The sequence below is a fragment of the Pinus tabuliformis genome, chromosome 2_2 (genome assembly GCF_031772625.1).
Source record: "Pinus tabuliformis cultivar Carrire ecotype Pingquan chromosome 2_2, CPIR1, whole genome shotgun sequence".
NCBI lineage: Eukaryota > Viridiplantae > Streptophyta > Pinopsida > Pinales > Pinaceae > Pinus > Pinus tabuliformis.
In genome coordinates, this window is record NC_142300.1 from 378,842,533 (window position 1) to 378,863,673 (window position 21,141).

Here is a 21,141-nt window from a genome sequence, read left to right on the forward strand (position 1 = left end):
GGTGGGGTGGGTGGAGATGGAGGTGAGGAGGGTGAGACGGGTGGCAATGTAGGTGGAGGTGGTAAGCGGTTTGACCCTGCACGCACGTTGCTACATGCATCTATTAGTCCCTCGCAACCTGGGATGCTGCCTTCACGCAGCCCTACTCGGGGCGCGATCAGTATTATACCCAAGTTCCTTACTATTTAACCTGTTATTACCCAATTACTTAACTTATCTATGTAAGACTAGTGATAATTAACAATATATCCAGCAATCATATAAGTGTGCATGATAAAAAAAATAGTATAAAAGTATACAATGCAATACACAAGCAGATGCATAGAAATTGGAATCAACTTCTCATTATTATTCTTCGTTCAAGGTTACAAACTCGACACTACCCTACGCACTCAGCTGCAGGGGTCCGCACACTCAGCTGTAGACTTTTCTAGGTCTCTGCGCACTTAGCTACAGAGCCTTTTCCTACTACTATGACCCAATACAATTAGACTCTTACTCTATGCTCGAACCATTCGTATTCATCTATCTCCTTTTCCTTTATCCTCTTTACAACTTAGATCCTCGCTTTATTTATACAATCCCATGGTTCGTGGACCATGGGTAGGCCGACATGACATTACATTACATTACAAAACTTAGGGCAAACAACCCTATGACTCAACCTATACTTTGCGCTCCGTGCTCGCAATTCGCGAAGTCTTACAATACATTTGAACAAAACCTGGGCTTTGAGCCCCAAAACATGCTGTGGGGGGATCCGATGCCCAACAGAGGTTGGACCCTAGGACCTCCCACCAATGGGCCAATGACCCAACTTTTTTAGATCGGCTTGACATTTTTTTATTTAAAACCAAAATTCATTCATTCGAGCAGCGGAGAGCGGAGTGGAGGTCCATACAGTGGAACTAGGAGCGGTCTAGGAAGGTGGAACCTTGAGAGGGGTATATTTTTTTGATGCTGAGAATATTCCTTTGGGGTCTAGAAGTGTCAATGTCAAAAAGTGGTCAAGTTTATAGTCATTTGACACGATGTCCATTTCTCCATCTAATATTTTCATTTTTCATCCATGAGAAAAATTGGAGGTATAAGGGTCATTTATGTAAAGTTGATTGTAATTCATTTTTTATGCCATTTAATGAAAGGGGCCTCCCCAATTTAAGCAGGGCCTGGAGACGTATCCCAAATTGGGTGAACTCCATAATCAAATCATTTGTGTGCCTTTGATCTCATGGTTTCTTTATGATTTCCTCTTCTTTTTCATGTGTTTAATTTACTTGGTTACATGCTATTTTATATGAAATTCCATATGCAACCTTTAAGTTAAAATATCTAGATCAGAGACTAATGTTTTCCTTAAAGTAAAGAGATAATGGGATGAAGTCTATCTAGAATAGGTCATACACTTCGCTTCTTCCTTATCTCATACGCTCCAACCCTAGCTTTGATTGCTATAATTAGAACCTGCACAGTCAGGCAACATAAGGCAATGATATATGAGATCTATGTAGCATCATCTAATTAATTTATTCAATAGATCAACACAGTATTGAAATACATGAAACCATAACATCATATATAGGAAAACAAAAAACTCTTTGCATTAATAGAAATGGAGTGAGTTACAACCAAAAATAGGTGTTGATCTTGTAAAAGAGCTCCTCCAAGTTGACTTGTCCTTTCCTTGTCACAAAGTTAACCTCTAATCACCCTAATGCATGGAATGATATCTCCCATATCAACAACATAAGGATAGAATCACTCTCCAAAATCAAACCCCTTGCCTGCGGATGGTAGTAAATATATAGGTGAATGAGGTAGTTCATGAATTCTTATCCTTGTGGAAAATCCTGTAGATTCACAAGCTCATGCAATTTACTAAAGCACATGACAAGAATCTACTTCTACTATAAACAAGCGAAAGCCAATATATCGATGAAAAAAATAATAGCAAGAGGAAGATAAATCAATGGCACATAACACAATAAATATCTGGGGAAAGCCACAACTCAAAAACTGACTATCTGTATTGCATTAAATCAGATATCCAAGATGATAATACAATGCTTGTTCTCACAAGAACAATCCCAACACTCAGTATAATCAATCTCCAACTCACAAGCAAGCTCTTGGCCAACACTTAGCCAATTCTCCAGCTCTCCAAGTCCCTATTTCATTTTGAAATTCCTATGGATGATTAGCCCATCTTAAAGGGAAACCAGTGCATCCAAAACTGGGAAATCCCTTCAAGGTTTAGTACGTGATTGCATGAACCATCTGTACAACTCAAAAAATTATATAAAAATAGTACATTGTCCTTGCACTCTAGTCTCAATTGGGTCTTTCTCAGAATCAACATGCATGAGTTTCTGATGAGGGAATCTTCAGTTAACTAGAGTAGCAATAGTTAATGAATTAGTGCACCAACTAACTGTTAACTCATTATTGGTTCCTTAAACAATTTGGAACTAATTTAACTAAACTTAACTCTGTAAATTGAGTTATCTAATTACAAATCATACTTAACTCATTCCAGACCCCTATAATATAGGGAGGACATATACATGACTTCAAAAATATTTCCAAATTGAAATTCCTAAGATAATTAAGTTAATTAAACTTAATTAACTATTTACAAGTTGCTATGAGAATAGAATGCAATTTTAATTCTTAGTTTAATTCAAGGACAAATTAAACTAGAATTTTTGGATTCTATTTTTATAATTTCTTGTTGCTATTTTCAACAATCACTCTCAACAAAAAAGGGATTTAACTTGATCCCGATCCTGAACCTTTGGAATGTTTTGCATGCAACACTTCTATCTAGTGTTGTTGCTCCAGCAACTCCAGAAACAAAAAACATCCAACCTAAATCAAAATGATGCCTCTGTCATCAAATTCTTTGACTGTTATTGCCTCTGTCAATTGAAAACTGTGCACTTTTGTTGAATCTGCCTTTTTGCACTATTGTTAACCCTTCTCTATGATCTTCAATATCTGACTTCTCTAGCCTCTGTCAATATGATCTTTGATTACATCAATCCCACTGATTCCTCCCGCTACTATGTACTTTGGGCTCTCATAGCAAGGTACGATTCATGAGATAAAACCTCTGAATGGACCCTGCCAAATTTCAGCCCTCTTGGGATTACCACTTCACATCACCCAACCTCACACCTAGAGGTATGGCTGCATGTGATCCCTTTGCCCACCTGGCTCGAAATCCCCCCTACTAGGGGTTTCTTCATGAGTGGATTCCTCCATTGGATCTCCTCTTGGCTTCTCCAATTGTGGCTGCACCTCAATTGTCTGAGACCGCTTCTTCTCTGCTTGAGTGGATCTATCCACTCGGTCTCCTCTCGGCTTCTCTAGTTATGGCTGCTCCACAACTTCCTAAAGCTACTTCTGAGGCCTCTTCTGAGGCTGCATGTTGAGAGGTAATTTACTCTCCTACTCAACCATCAAGTATCTAACCTTTTCCTTGCTCCTCAAGGATTTTCATGCATATTGAAACTCAGGACCATACAGGTTCTTGACCCATGCACTGAATTGTTTCACCTATCCCATGGTGATGTGTCTAAAGAAAACCTTTCCCTTACTAAAGACCACATCATAGCCATGGTCTTCCAATATCGCGACTGAAACAAGATTCTTCTTTATTCCTAGAACATACATCACATCTGTGATCTTGAGAGGTGAGCCAGACTCCCTCTAAAAGGTAACCGTACCAATCCCTGTATCTCTATACCTCTCATCATCTCCAAACTCTATGCTCTGCTTGAGGTCTTTCTCATCAAAATCGCTAAAGAGATCTCTATTCCCCATCATATGGAATGAGGCACCATTGTCAAGATACCACACACCTCCCATCATAGTGCTAGTCATGCATGCAATGAGAGTGAAATCAAGTTCAAATTGTGAAGCTATAATGTCACCTTCTGCCACTACTGTCAACTCATTCTTGCTTTCTTTTGTCTGTGGGTAGTTCTTGGTATAGTGCTCATGCTCGTGACAATGAAAACACTTGAATTTCATCAAGTCCATATTTTTTTTGCCCTCGTCGCCTTGGGATTTCTTTCCCTTGGCCTTCTTTGCCTCACCCACTAAGGAAAATCCTCTTCCACTTCCTTAGAAGAGGTCCCATCTCTGGTGTTCCTCTTGATCTCCTCCTATATCAAATCCAACCACAGTCATTCCCAATTTGGTAGCTTCTCCCCCCCATTGATAGAGTCCTGGTAACTATGCCAACTCTTTGGGAGTCCTAGAAGAGAAAGACTCACCATATCATTCTCAAAAACCGTGATTCCAACACTTCCAAGTTCATCATGACATTGAGTGAACTTGGTCAAGTAATTTGGCATTGAGTCGCCTACCTCCATCTTGATTTTTCAATGTTTATCTTTCAGTGCGAACTTCCTTTGGTCACTGTTGTTCTAGAAAAGGTCCTTCAATTCTTTCCACATAGCATGTGGAGCTTCCTTCTCATGGAGACTTAAGACAATGTAGTCTCAAACTCCCACAAGGATTATTCGCCTCACCCTTGCCATAGACTTCTTCCACTCGGCCATATTTTGAGCATCCTATACTGGTGGCTTAGGAATGTGTTGATCAATGAATTCCTTCAAGCCATTATCCTCCAAGATGGCCCCCATCCTATCCTTCCAGGTTATATAATTCGAGTTTCCATCCAAGGCATACTCGAGCCGCAAACTGTAGAATGTAATTTTTCAATCCTGAAGTATGTATTACAAATTTGAATTTCACCTGTAACCGTGAACTCAAAACTTCGAAATCTCCTCTAGTATACTGTTCCCAAATCCGATGCCATGTAGAAAATATTGTAGATTCACTAGCTCATGCAATTTAATAAAGCATAAGACAAGAAACTACTTCTACTATCAACCAACGGATGCCAATAGGTCAATGAAAACAATAATAGCAAGAGGAAGATAAATCAATGGCACATAACAAAATAAATATCTGGGGAAAGCCACAACTCAAAACCCCACTATCTGTATTGCATTAAATTAGAAATCCAATATGATAATACAATGTTTGTGCTCACAAGAATGATCCCAACACTCAATATAATAAATCCCCAACTCACAAGCAAGCTCTTGGCCAACACATAGCCAATTCTTTAGCTCTCCAATTACCTATTTCCTTGTGCAATTCCTATGGTTGATTAGCCCATCTTAAAGGGAAACCAGTGCATCCAAAATTGTGCAATCCCTTCAAGGATCATTTCCTGATTGCATGCATCATCTATACAACTCAGAAAATTATACAAAAAGTTGTACACTATCCTTGCACTCTAGTCTCAACTAGGTCTTTATCAGAATCGATGTGCATGAGTTTCTGATGGGGGAATCTTCAATTAACTAGAGTAGCACTAGTTAATGCATTAGTGCACAAACTGACTGTTAACTCACTATTGGTTCCTCAAATAGTTTGAAACTAACTTAATTGAGCTTAACTCAGTAAACTGAGTTATCTAATTACAAATCATACTTAACTCATCCTGTACCCCTATAATATAGGGAGAACATATACATGAATTTAGAAAGATTTCCAAATCGAAATTCCTAAGCTAATTAAGTTAATTAAACTTCATTAACTATTTACAAGTTGCTATGAGAATAGAATTTGATTTTAATTCTCAATTTAATTCAATGACAAATTAAACTGGAATTTCTGGATTCTATTTTTATCATATCTTGTTGCTATTTTCAACAATCATTTTACCAATCTAGGCTTGAGATCCACATTTAATGGGAGAATGATCTCAATGGATAAGGGATGAAAACTCCAAGGTAGTATAGGATAGTATTTGAGACTTTTATCTGAGGTAAATAGTTACAAGAGATCTTGGAAGCTTCTAGAAGAGGAAGATTAAGGATTGTTTTTTGTTTTCATGAATTTCTAGAATCAACACATCCCCAACACTGAGCAACCTGTTGGTGATCAATGCAGGTGTAAAGTAGGGAAAACTAGTAGTCAATGTTGTCCATTGAGGGGCCAAGGTACATTTGTCCTTAAGATGAGTGAAATAAGGTACTTTTAGGCAGGAATTCAGGGATTAGAAAGAGTCATGCTTAGGGATTTGTGTAGGGAGGATGACAAAGTGTTCAAAGGATTTGAATGATCTTGTTTACAAGTCTATTGACCAGATGTGACAAAATTTCCTATATCACCTCCCATAATTGAGTTGAAACCTTTCCTCATAGTCCTCCAAAGATTCATTAGGTTTGAGGGTCATCCTAAAGATTTTTTCCTTTGTTTCTTTGGACCTACAGTAATAATGGTATTTGTCATTGAAGGCTTGCTGCATTTGGGCCCAGGTAGTGATGCTGCCTCCAGGTATGCTTATAAACCAGCGTAAGGTTACATATTTGAGGGTAGAAGGAAACAACTTGAGCTTCTTCTCATTAGAGGCATAGCCATAGGTCCTACACACAACAACAAACTCAAACATGAACTTTTCAGGATCCTCATATGTTAGGCCATGGAAATGTGGAAGGGAATCATGGCTTATATTTTTCATTCTAGACTTCATTAGTTTCTCTTATAGGGAAAATCTCATTTCTCCAATTTTTAGCCATAGTTTGGGTAGGCGAGATAGGTTCTTCTTCTCCTAAAAGTTCTTCAAAAATTTCAAGTGGATCTCCTAAAGGGTTTTCCAACTCCCTTGTAGTTATAGGGGGAAGTTCATGTTGAAAATAGCAACAAGAAATTATCAAAATAGAATCCAGAATATTCCAATTTTTATTTGTCCTTGAATTAAAATTGTGAATTAAAATTCGAATTTAGTCTCACCAATTTCTTGGAATTAATTAATTAATTCATCTTGAGTAAATTAGTTGTAGAAATTCAAGCTAGAAGTCTTTCTGAAGTCATGCAACAATTATTGCTTAAATTAAGGAGATTATCTCTTAATTAAGGAGATAAGGATGACTTATATTTGAGTTGTAATTAGTTAGCTTAGTTTACTGAGTTAAGTCCAGTTAAATTAGTTCCAAAATGTTTGAGGAACTAATTGTGAGTTATCAGTTAGTTGATGCATGCATGCACTCAACTAGTGTACTCTAGATAACTGAAGATTCTCTCATCAGAAACTCATGCATGTCTATTATGAGAAAGACCTAGTTGAACTAAATGTCAAGGACAGTGTACTATCAGTTGCATGTTTTCTCCTATAAAGGAAACTCATGCATGCAGAAGGAATAAGGTTCCTTGAGGATTGTGTAGTTTTACAGGGTTTGAGGTTAGTGTTACACTTGGTAATAGTAGGATCACCTAGGAGAAACAACGCAAGTAAGTAGGAGGCTTGGAGGGCAAAGGAGAAGGTTTGTGAGATGCCTTGTTTTCCTGTGAGCATCCAGGAGAATTGTACTGAGAGCTGGCTAGTTGTGAGAGCTAAGGCTTTGTGTAATCCTGATATATTTCCACCTTGTATGATAATACAGATAGTGGGGTTTTTTAGCTGATTGTTTCCCTAAGTATTCTTCTGTGTTTCATGTGCATTGCTTCTGCTTCTGGTTATATGTGTTCTGCTTGATTTTTCTCAAATCTATTAAGCTTCCGCAATTTTGATTGTAGAAGTAGATTAAAGTATTTTGCTTTAGTTATATTGTATTATTAGGTTAATCTACAGTAAGAATTTCTACATGGTATCAAAGCCTAGTTTATTGGAGTTGTGAATAGTATATTGAGAAGACAATTCGAAGTTTGAAGTTCGGGGTTGTAGGTGAAAATCGAATTCATATCATACTTCAATTGAGATGGGACATTATGTGACTAATTTCCCATTGAATAAGTCCAAGAAGGGATCCTTGGATGGATCGAAAGGTGAGGCATTAACCTCTCAGTTCGAAATTGACTTTACCCTCATCGCATGCATGATGTCATTGATGATGGGTTGTGTTTGGTATCTTGACAGTGGAGCCTCATTCAACATGATCAGCGATAAAATTTTATTCAGTACCTTGGAGGACAAAGACCTCAAGATGCACATAGATATGGGTGACGACGAAAGGGTTAGTGTTTCAGGAGTGGGCACGGTTGCTTTTCAGAGGGAGCATGGAGCTCCTATCACCTTGACAGATGTGAAGTATGTGCCTGAGCTGAAGAAGAACCTAGTATCAGGTGTGATGTTGGAGGACAAAGGCTACGATGTTGTCTTCAGTAAGGGAAAAGTTTTCCTTAGACACATCACCACGAGACAGGTGAAACAGATTAGTTCACGAGTCAAGAACCTGCATGCTCTTCAGGTTCAAGATGCATGCAAAGCCTTTAGGAGAAAGGAAAATGTTAGAGACTTGGTGGTTGAGAGGGAGAGTAAATTACCTCTCAACATACAGCCCTAGAAGAAGTCTCAGGCAATTGTGGAGGAGCCACAATTGGAGATGTTGAGAGGAGATCGAGTGGAGGCATCCACTCATGCAGAGACCTCCAGTAGGGGGAAATTTCGAGCCAAGTGGGTAGAGGGAGCACATGCAGCCATACCTCCAGGTGTGAGGTGGGGTGATGTGAAGTGATAGTCTCAAGAAGGCTGAAATTGGGCATGGTCCATTGAGAGGTTTTATCTCATAAATCATACTTTACTACGAGAGCCCAAAGTACATAATAGTGGGAGGAATCAGTGGGATTGATGCAGTCAGAGATCTAAGTGACAGAGGCTAGAGCAGTCAGATACTAAAGATCGTAGAGAAGGATTGGCAACAATGCAGAAAGGTTGAGTTAGAAAAAGTGCAGAGTTTTCAGTTGACAGAGGCAATAGTAGTTAGAGACTTTGATGACAGAGGCATCATTCTGATTCAAGTTGGATGTTTTTTTTGTTTCTGGATTTGCTGGAGAAACAACACTAGAGAGAAGTGTTGCGTGCAGAACATTCCAAAGGTTCAGGATTAGGATTGAGTTGAATTCCTTTCTTGTTGAGAGGGAGTGTTAAAAATAGCAACAAGAAATGATAAAAATAGAATCCAGAATATTCCAATTTTAATTTGTCCTTGAATTAAAATTCGAATTTAGTCTCACCAATTGATTTGAATTAATTAATTAATTCATCTTGAGTTAATTAGATGGAGAAATTCAAGCTAGAAGTATTTTTGAATTCATGCAACAGTTATCCCTTAAATTAAGGATATTATCCTTAATTAAAGAGATAAGGATGACTTATATTTGAGTTGTAATTAGTTAGCTCAATTTACTGAGTTAAGTTCAGTTAAATTAGTTCCAAACTATTTGAGAAACTAATTGTGAGTTATCAGTCAGTTGATGCATGCATGCACTCAACTAGTGTACTCCAGATAACTGAAGATTCTCTCATCAGAAACTCGTGCATGTCTATTCTAAGAAAGACCCAGTTGAACTAAATGTCAAGGACAATGTACTATTAGTTGCATGTTTTCTCCTATAAAGGAAACTCATGCATGCAGAAGGAATTAGGTTCCTTGAGGATTGCGCAGTTTTATAGGGTGTGAGATCAGTGTGAGTGATTAGCATTACACTTGGTAACAGTAGGATCACCTAGGAGAAACAATGCAAGGAAATAGGAGGCTTGGAGGGTAGAGCAGAAGGTTTGTGAGAAGCCTTGTTTGCCTATGAGCATCCAGGAGGATTGTATTGAGAGCTGGCTAGCTGTGAGAGCTAAGGCCTTGTGTAATCTTGATATATTTCCACCTTGTATGATAATACAGATAATGTGGTTTTTTAGTTGAGGCATTCCCCTGAGTATTCTTCTGTGTTTCACGTGCATTGATTCTGTTTCTGGTTATATGTGTTCCGCTTGATCTTTCTCAAGTCTATTAAACATCCGCAAGTTTGATTGTAGAAGTAGATTAAATTATTTTGCTTTAGTTATATTGCATTATCAGGTTAATCTACAGTAAAAATTTCTACAGTTCATAATCACCGAAGAAGAATGAAGGTTGAATGTTTGAGGAGGTGGGGGTTTTTGGAAAGAATTTCACTTGGTTATCCCTAATCCTAAGAGGCATGAAAGAAAATGTTTTCTTTTTGAATTTTAATTTTTTTTTAAAAAGCAATAATACTGATGAAAAATAGAAAAAAAGAAAAGAAAAAAGACAAGCAATTCTTAAGTAGAAACAACACCTACTTAGACACCTCCCCGACAACAGTGTAAAAAAGTGATGAGCCCTAGAATTGCATCAAGAATTTTGCAACTCCCAAGGTCTTATCAACTCAAATTATCAACCCAGGGTTTGTACAAACTTAGAGGTGAAAATGTTATATGCATAGTAGGTTAAGTTCTACTCATGCCACCCTTAGTCATGAAATAATATCAAGGTGTTTAGAGACTGTTGAGCACTGGAGAAGGTATGTTATTATCATTTATTTTGTCATCATTTCTTTAAAACTCATAACCTCTTTGCATCATGAACTAGGTAGATAATAAGAAATTATGATAAAATCTATAGGATTTGTATGTAACGCAAAATAACTAATAATTTCCCTTTTTTTTATGTAGGAAAAGGAGAAAACGAAAGATTTCCGTCCCAAAGGAAAAGACAGGACAAAGTTAACTGCTGTCCCTTTGACAGGGAACCACATGCAAACAAGGCGATCCAAATTGGAGCGTATCAGCCAGGAAAGGGAAAATGAGATACCAAATCGGCGCAAGAGAACAAGAGGATAACTGAAACTTAACAGTGTGAAAAATCCCTCAGGATCCTTTGATCCCGAGGGATTGCTATCTTAACAATTTTTGTATCATTGATATCTCCGTTCGGATGTTATAAGAAGGGGCAACACTACTAGTCCGGGGGACGAAGTATTGTTGTTTTTATGAAATTATCCTTTATATTTGGAACTTTGATCATCGACTCTCGTTGAAGAGAGATCCACTTTAACTCTGTTTTGATGCTTTAATATAAATCTGGTTGTTGTTCCATCTTTGACTCTGGAGTAATCTCAAGCGGTGTGTCCCTGGAGACTAAGGGCCTGGCCCTGGTGGAACACTTACTCCAGTACCATTATTTCTAATTCATGTGTGGTTTTATTTATTAGCTCTATTCAGTAATCTGATGTGCTTTGCTATTTTACATAACGGTTTTGTTATATTTTGTTTATGCTCAACTAAGTAATGTTGTTCTCTGTAAAAGGAATGTTGTGTTGTTCATTCTGACTTTATAACGCATTGTTGTTCCTTTAACCATTGATATAACATTGTTGTTCCTTACAGATTGCCATTGCTGCTCGATTACAGAGTAACTGTGCTATACATTCATAAATGGGTATTACTGTATTTATATATGGTTTACACTTAAACGTGATTGTTGTTCAACTAGGATTGCTGTTCCATTACGAATCACAATTGTTATTCTTCATAACTGTGATTTATACTTGTTGTATCGAAGTCAGATTATTGTTCCTTTCAATATTAAGCGTGCTGTGTGTGATATTTGTCTTGGTTTATTGTACATTTATATTTGATTCAAGTTGTTGTTCTATATTTCATCTCTGTTAGTTGCCGTTCTATTTCCATTTGCTGTCTGATTTATCTTTAGAGTAAGGATTGTTACCTAATTCTTGTAGGATATAATTCTTGCATTCATTTCCATAGATTAAGGTTTTGCTATTCAATCTTGTTCATAAGAATAGTTGCTGTTCCATTTCCTGTCATTTGTATTATCATTTCTTTGGTGTGCAGAACGATCTGAGACTGTAGTGAGCTTTGACATATGTTGTCTATTTCCCAAATTGATGATCTTTTCCTTGATTGTCTTTTAATTACATCAGTTTATGGAGGGATGAGTTACCATTACTGTACCCTTGACTGATAAATTGCTATAGCTTTCTGAGTGCATGATTTGAGTTTTAAGGTTCTTTTCTGTAAGTAGATCTTATTTCAAGCATCTGTTTACTCTTGTATTTAGAGCACTATACTACTAGCATTACTCTGACAAATGACCGCCTCAAACTGAGTACACTCTTTGAGATAAAAAACCGTTCCTGGATTGATAAATTAATGTAGGGTAAGTAGAGGTGAAAAAGACCCTTTTTACTGCTCGACTGTTATGAAACTAGCTCAAGAAAAGATAGAAAAGATAGATCAACGCCTTAGAATTTAGCCTCTTCGAGGGGGCAACCTCCTTTACATTACATAAATGAACAATTCTTGGATGATTCAAATGACAAAACCTCCTTTCTATATATAGGAGTCTAAGGAGTCACAATATAACCCAGCCAACCTAACAATAATAATTTAAAGCCACAAAAATAACAATAGAGGGATTCTATGGGGCACAGTAATAACAATATGGGGATAATAGGGACACAACAATATTAATAAGGGATGCAACTACAATAGTAATGGGGTAATTACTAGTATTATAGGGACCCAACATGCCCCTCTCCTTCAAAAAAAGTGTTATCCTCAACACTTGAGTAGTTCTAGATGCTTTTGTATAAAATTCTCATCCTCCCATGTGGAATCTTTAGCAGATAAGTTCTTCCACTTGATAAGATAATCTGAAATTGATCGATTTCATAGTTGTCGAGTTCTTGCTTCTGTGACTGCTTCCAGTTCCAATATAATTTTTCCTTCCTCATCAAGTTCTCGCAATATTGTTTGAACTGGGAGCTTGTCGCCTATAACCTTCTTTAAACATGAAACATGGAAAACTGGGTGCAATCGAGAAGCTGCAGGAAGCTCCAATTTGTATGCCATAGTACCAATCTTTTGCAACACCTTGTACGGACCATAATACTTTGGTGATAATTTATTATCCTTCTTAGCTTGCTTGAGGGACATTTGCTTATATGGTTGTAGCTGTAGGAATACCCAATCACCTACATCAAAACTTCTTTTGCTGCGATGTTGATCTGCCTATTGTTTCATTCTATTCTATGCCAACACGAGGTTATCCTTTAAGAGTTGGAGGACTTGTTGTTGATGTCCGATGTGATGTTCCACTGCTTGAACCTTAGAATTTTCTCTTAAATATGATGTGATGGATGGTGGCTGATATCTATAGAGTGCCATAAATGGGGTAATTTTTGTTGCTGTATGGAAGAAAGTGTTATACCACCATTCAGCCAGAGCTAACCATTTGGCCCATTGTGTCTGTTTATTAGATACAAAGCAACAAAGATATCCTTCCAAACATTTGTTTACTATCTCAGTTTGCCCATCAGATTGAGGATGATAAGATGAGCTATGAGCTAACTGAGTACCAAGACAAGAAAATAATTCTATCCAAAAGTTTCTAGTGAAAATGGGATCTCTGTCACTTACAATAATATTTGGGTTTCCATGTAGTTTTTGAATTGTTTCCATAAATGTAGTGGAAACCGTACTGGATTTAAATGGATGTGATAATGCACAAAAGTGTGCATATTTGGTAAGTCTGTCAACTACCACCATGATGACACTCTTTCCCTTAGACTTGGGTAAACCTGTGATAAAACCCATTGAAACCTCTTCCCAACATTGGCTTGGAATGGATAAAGGTTGTAATAGACCCGGTTTCTTAACTGTTTCAACTTTATTTTGTTGGAAAACCAAACATTCTGCCACAAATTTTTGAATATCTGATTTAAGGCCATCCCAAAAAAATTCCTTCTTAACCTTGTGGTAAGTTTTTAAAAATCCTGAGTGCCCTCCTAAGGGAGAAGTGTGCAATTCCATAAGAATCTTTTGTTTTAGTTGGGAATTCTTACAGAGGTATAAGCGATCTTTGTACCATAAAGAATCATTTTTCCAGCTAAATGTATCAGACGTACTGGAATCTTGTTGTAACTTTCGAATAAGTGCCCATACTTCTTCGTCATTCTTCCATTCCTCCCTTGCTTCGTTTATCCAATCTGGTTGGATAATAGAAATGGTGCACAACAATGCTTCCACATCCTCATCCTTTCTTGAGAGTGCATTTGCCACCACATTTTGCTTCCCTTTTTTGTAGATGATTTCAAAGTCATAACCTAACATCTTTGTGACCCACTTTTGTTGCTCTTTAGAGGATAATATTTGTTCTAAAAAGTATTTAAGGCTATCATGATCCATTTTTACCTTGAAGTGTCTTCCCATTAGGTAGGGTCGCCATTTCTTAAGTGCATGGAGTATTGCCAACATTTCCTTCTCATAAATAGCTTTGTGTAAAAACTTTCCCTTGATTGGATGACTTTCAAAAGCAATGGGTCTTTCATCTTGCATTAAAACAACACCAATTCCATTTCCTGAAGCATCGCATTCCACAATAAAGGTTTTTGTGAAGTTCGGTGTAGCTAAGACCGGTGCTTGGCACATTGCCTCTTTAAGATGTTCAAAGGCCTTTGTTGCTTCTGGAGTCCATGAAAATGCATATTTCTTCAATAATGTTGTTAGAGGTGCTGCTATTCTCCCATAATTCTTAACAAACTTGCGATAATACCCTGTCAACCCGAGAAATCCTCACAGATGCTTTATGGATGTGGGGATTTTCCATTCCTTAATGGCTTTAATTTTACTAGGGTCTACCTTAACTCCTTCATGAGATACAATGTGACCCAGATATTCCACCTCTTGTACTCCAAAGAAACATTTGGATCTTTTTGCATATAATTGTTTCTCCTCCAATAGTTGTAGCACTCCATCAACATGATCCTTCCAAGACTTGCTGTAGATTAGTATATCATCAAAAAATACTAACACAAATTTTCTAAGGAACGGTTTGAAAATGGAATTCATCAAACTTTGAAATGTTGAAGGTGCATTGGTAAGGCCAAAAGGCATGACCAAAAATTCATAATGACCCTCATGAGTTCTAAATGCTGTTTTCAGAATGTCTTCAGTCTTCATTCTGATTTGATGATATCCTGAACGAAGATCCAACTTGGTGAAGTAAATTGATCCATGCAATTGATCCAGCAATTCATCAATGACGGGAATGGGAAACTTATCTTTAATAGTGAGCTTGTTGAGCTCCCTATAATCTGGACACATGCGCCATGATCCATCCTTCTTATGCACTAATACTACTGGAGCAGAGAAAGAACTTTGACTCAGTTGAATTATACCAGCCTCTAGCATTTCTGCAACCATACGTTCAATTTCACTCTTTTGGGCATAGGGATATCTGTACGGCCTGATGTTTGGAGGAACACTTCCTGGAATCAAATGAATAACATGATCATGATCATGAATAGGTGGGATACCTTTGGGAGTCTCAAATACCTTGGAATGATTGTCCAAGACTTTTTGGAGATCTGGAGAAATAGATGATTGCAATGTGGAAAGATCTAGTGAACATAATTGTGCAATTACACCCCTTTGTTCCTTTTTTAGCAGCTTTGTCATACCATTAGAGCTAATTATCTTTCCCGGTTTTCCTGCAATACCCCTTAATTCAACTTCATTTCCTTCCACAGAAAATTTCATGAAAAGTTCTTGAAAATTGAAAGCTATTGTACCCAAAGATTGTAGCCATTGGACTTCTAGTACAACATCAGCACCTCCCATTGGAATGGAAAGCATTGGGCTAGTCAATACATATTCTCCCATCGATAGCTTGATATTATGGAACTTTCCAGAGCAATTTATTGTTCCTCCATTTGCAACCATCACTTGACACTCTGGTGCTGGGTATAAGAAGCAATTTAATTCTTTTGCTACCTTACAATGAATAAAATTGTGGGTACTTCCTAAATCAATCAACACTAGTACCTTTTTCTTCTTGATTTTTCCTTCTATCTTGATGGTTTGAGGAGTGGTAATTCCTGGCAATGCATTACAAGATATGGTCGGATTCATTTCTTCTTTATCTGGGCTTTGTTCCTGGAGTATATCCTATTCTTTTGACCTTTCTTGCTCCTTTTCTTCTTCCTCTTCACAATCTATGTAGAATAATTTCTTCTCAGCACACTTATGACCTTTAGTGTATTTGCTATCACAACTGTAACAAAGCCCTTTTGCTATTTTTTCTTCCAATCATTGTGGTGTCAACCTTATAGGTTGTGGAAGACTAGGAACAACCACACTTCCATCTTTATAGTTGTGAGTGGTATGCTTCCTGGTTGCCATAATTTTGCTTTCCATTTTTCTTGCTATCCTGAATGCCTTCTCTAATGAATCAGGTTCCCAAAGGCGAACATCATGTTGGATATTATCCTTTAAAGTCCTTATGAAAACATCAATCCTATGCTCCTCTGGAATATCTTTTACCCTTATGTTCAATTTTTGGAACTCCTCAATGTGCTCCATTATTGAACCCTTTTGTTTGAGACTTGTCAATTAGCTAAAAAAGGTGTTGCTTTTTGTATCCTCATAATATGCTATCAATTCTTCTGTAAAAATTTCCCAAGTGATAAATTGTTTACGAGAGCAAAGCCATTGATACCATACAAACTGATTTGGTTCCAAATATAAATTTGCAATACGTACCTTTTGTGTGTTTTGCACATTATTGAGATCGAAAAATTCCTCCATTTATAATATCCATGTTGCGGGATTCTTGCCATCAAACTTCCTCATATCAATTTTTGGAATATGGTGGGTTTTTGATCCCACATTAGAGTCTAAGAAATCATGATTAACATTTCTTTTGTTCGCATCATGAGTTTCCTTTACTACATTTTCACCATTGGTAAGTATTTCTTGTAGAAAATTTGCAAATCTGTCTTCGAATCTGCTATGCCTGTCTTCAAATTTGTGTTCAAATCTATCTTCAAGTTGTCCATCTTAGCTTCCATGCCATTCATCTTAGCTTCCATGCCATTTATCTTAGCTTTTGTTAGCTTTTGTGACAGTGACATTTGTTGCACTTGTTCTTGTAATTTTGATATATCATGTAGCATTTCTTCCTCTTCTTCATGAGTCATGCTAGAGCTTTCAGGTTCCTTACTAGGTGTTTGAATTTTCTTTCCTCGGGGCATCATTACCGATAATAATGATCTACTATGCCCTTTGAATTCCTTAAAATCTACACACCTTTTTTCACTTTGTAGGAGCTCGATATTGCCTCTGATGTATCTCTGTACTTTCCAATCATCTAGTTCTAAATTTGTGACCTATAATAGCCCTCTGTGTCCTCTTTCCAATTCCACAAGTCTGACCCAAATTGGATTCTCCAAGGAAGAGTTATGCGAAATCTGCCACAATGACTTGATTATAGACTAGTTCAGTAGAGCTAACTTGTATGACGTGCCACGAGTGACTATTTCGACCTATGGATCTAAAAAATGCATACAAGAAACTACAGTCCGTCCTCTTTCTGCACCTTTTAACGAAATTTCAATCCGATCCCCAGAGAGAAAGTTATGATGATTTTCCCCAGGTCACCTTTTTGGAATGTAATTTAGGAGTCTGCAAAAAGACCAACTTCCTCCGATCATATCTCCGTAAATATAGTGCGAAAAGCTCTGAAATTCGGACCCGAGGTTCAACGCAATTTCTTCTCAAATGAGTTTTTTTTGCAACTTTTGAAATGTAACAGAAAAAACGTTATAGCGAAAATTCCACGATGACCTTTTTGGAGCAGTGAAACCCTAGAATCCAAAGCTCCGATACCAAATGTTATGAAACCAGTTCAAGATAGATCAACGCCTTAGAATTTAGCCTCTTCGAGGGGGGAACCTCCTTTACATTACATAAATGAATAATTCTTGGATGATTCAAATGACAAAACCTCCTTTCTATATATAGGAGTTTAAGGAGTCACAATATAACCCAGCCGACCTAACAATAATAATATAAAGCCACAAAAATAACAATAGAGGGATTCTATGGGGCACAGTAATAACAATATGGGGATAATAGGTGCACAACAATATTAATAAGGGATGAAACTACAATAGTAATGGGGTAATTACTAGTATTATAGGGACCCAACATCGACATTTTGGCGCCATTGCAGGGGAAGAGTGTAGCCATTTTTTTCTTTTCTAGAGTGATGTAAGAACCTTCTAGGAGAGAACTGGGCTTTAAAAACGGAAGGTAAGAACCTGCGTACGGAGCATGTAGTAGCCTTGCTCTCTTGCCTACTTTCATGTAGATTTGTTGTTGTTCTTTGGGTAGAAATTAGCATTTGATTTGTGTGCATGAATAAGCAGAAAAAGCCTGAAAATAATCCGAAACCACTACCCAAGTCTGATAAAGCTAAGGGGCCGGTGACCCTTGGATGATCAACCTTTATAGATGAAATCCTTAAGAAAGCAGAATCTCAGCCTTCAGTAGGACCTAGAAAAGTTGCTTCTAGAAAACCTACTAGTTCCCTTCAGGCCATAGGATCATCATCTGTGGCCTTTGCTGAGGTGCATAGTCAAACCGAAGAGCAAGATTTTCAAGAAATTGAGAATTTTAGCCCAAAATCATTGCAAGAAGGGAACCTTAGCAACCTCTGTGAAGGGAGAGGAGAAACAGGAGAAATTGAAGAAACAAGATCTCCTCTTGGGATAATTCAGCCATTAAGTAGCCCAGATAAGGGAAGTGCTGCAAAAATCATTTATAGCAAAGTTGAAGAACCTTAAGATCCAGAATCCCCCTAGACATTAGGCACTCTCATCATCCCAGATAAAGGAAGTGATGTTAAGGCCATTCCTGTTGAAGCCATTCCCCCTCGATAGCCTAGGAATACCCTCCTAGATATCCTAGAAGGTTATTGGCATATATTTGACCAAATGACCCAGAACCAGCCAAACACCCAAACCTCTACACTATAATATCCCATTGTGGATACTGCAGCTAATGCACCTATGAAAGAAATTCCTCTCCAGCATATCCCTACATTCCATGGCCTTACATCAGAAGATCTGGATGCATTCTTATTTGAATTTGATGTGCTGTGTAGAGGATATGACTATACCACCGATCCCCAGAAACTGAAATTGTTTCCCTCTACATTAAAAGGGGATACTTTAAGATGGTTTATGGGATTGGGTGGTGGTGTTATAAACAACTAGGATCAAATGAAAGATGCTTTTCTAAAGAAATATCAGGACTATTGCAGGTATAGAGAATTAAAATATGAAATATTTCAGATGGTAGCTAGATCGAATGAAACATTAGAAGAGTATGTGGAACGTTTCCAGTATAATCTTCAAAGATCTCCTTATGCATCATTACCCTTACTTGATAATGTATTAAAAACAATATTAATTAGAGGAATGAAGGAACAATGGATTGAAACACTAAATATTATGGGAAAAGGAGATATTTATCAGGAAAATTTTGCTGACATTATTGATTTATGTATCAGGAGCTCGAGAGGCAGCACAAGACTAAAACCAGTGGAACATGACAGGTTTACAAGAGACAACAAGATCTCTACAGAGGGAGTAACTCATGCAGAAATTGGAAATTTATTAGAAAATTTTAAAACTGACATATTGGGGACACTGACAACACAACTTGATATTATGCAGGCCAAACAAAAGTAAGCAGAGGTAGAACAGAATTTGGCAATATTCTGTCCCAAATGCAGAAAGAAACACAGCCACAAGGAGTGTCCATTAGATGCAGTCCAAGTTTGCACCATTTGTACAAAAGATCACTCTACAAAGAGCTGTCCCTCACTTCCTGGATTGAAAGCAGTATACAAGGAAGTGGAAGAAGAGCTAGAACCGGTGTACCTACTCAATCAGTGCCGTCAATGGTAGCCGCGACAATCAGGTATGTTCCCAGATCCAGCTTTTTCTTTTCAGCGTTCTCAATATCATGCTCAACAATATAATACAATGTGGCAAAATCAACCTCCCTTCTTAAATTGGTCACATCAACCATTTCCTTCATCATCACCATGGCCAAACCAAGCAAGTCAACCCAATTGACCAAATTTTCCCTATACTCCACCATATTGGCAAAACAATGTATATCCAGCACAATGGTCCTCTCCTACTTCACAGAGTCAAGCCTGGCAGACAAACTGGAAAAGACTGATGAATCAACCCATAAGAACTATTCCACTCCCTCAACCTACATTGCCAGCATTACAACAAAACCCTTAGTCTAACTTAGGACCACAACTCCTAGCCCAGCCCAACCATAATCCAAATAATAGACCGGTCCAATATATCCAAATAATTGAAACACTAGAACCAGAAACCGATCTAAAGGAGTGTAATGATCTTCAATTAAGATCTGGGCACATTATAGAAATAGAGGGAAATAAAACCGCTCAACTTGAAACTCAGTTACCTATAGAACAACCACCACAAGAAGAGGATGTGACCAGACAAAAAATTCATGATCAAGCAACCACACCCCCATTCCCAGAATGATTAATTATACCTCGACCTACACAACATCTTGATTTTGAAATTCTGGGAGAACTGAAAAAACTCTACATAAAACCCCACTCCTCCAAGCCATCCAAGACATCCAAATATATGCCAAGACCATTAAAGAGCTATGTATAATAAAACCAAGGAGGAAAATAACAAATAACCCAACAGTCCAAGTAGTTGGTACCTTATCCAATCTATTATCAGGAAAAGAAACACCTGTTAAATATGAAGACCCAAGAAATCCAATAGTAACAGTACAAATCAATGGACAAACCTTTTCAAATGCCTTAGTTGATCTAGGAGTTGCAACCAATATTTTAACAACCACCACTTGTCAAAAACTAGGCATTACATCAGTAGAACTGACTTCCATTTTATTAGAACTTGCTGACCGATCCGTGGTTATGCCAGAAGGCACACTGCATGATGTCATAGTATCTGTTGATTCTTGGGAGTATCCTGCCGATTTTCTGATAATAAACCCGAAAAACCGACTTGATGGACATCCGTTGAGTTTAGGTAGACCTTGGCTTGCAACTGCTGACGCTTATATTGGTTGCCGAAAAGGCAGTATGACTGTAACCATGGGAGCTAATATCAAGAATCTAGCTTTATATCCTCCAGCCCAGCCAAGTGTCACAATAATAAGAACTAACAAACATCTTGTATCATACCTCACCGAAAATATTAGATCCCCATTAACCACAGAAGATGCCCTCGATTTCAAAGATCAAATAGTGGATGATGTCATTAACAATTTTATTAATCAAGCTGAATCTAGATCCCACATACACTGTCACATGATAGAAGCAACATTTGATAATGAATTAGAAGAATATCCTCTTAAAGAAACTCATGATCAAACAATACCTACTACCTCTGCCTCAAATAACAAAACTGTAGAAATTGAGCCAGGAAAGA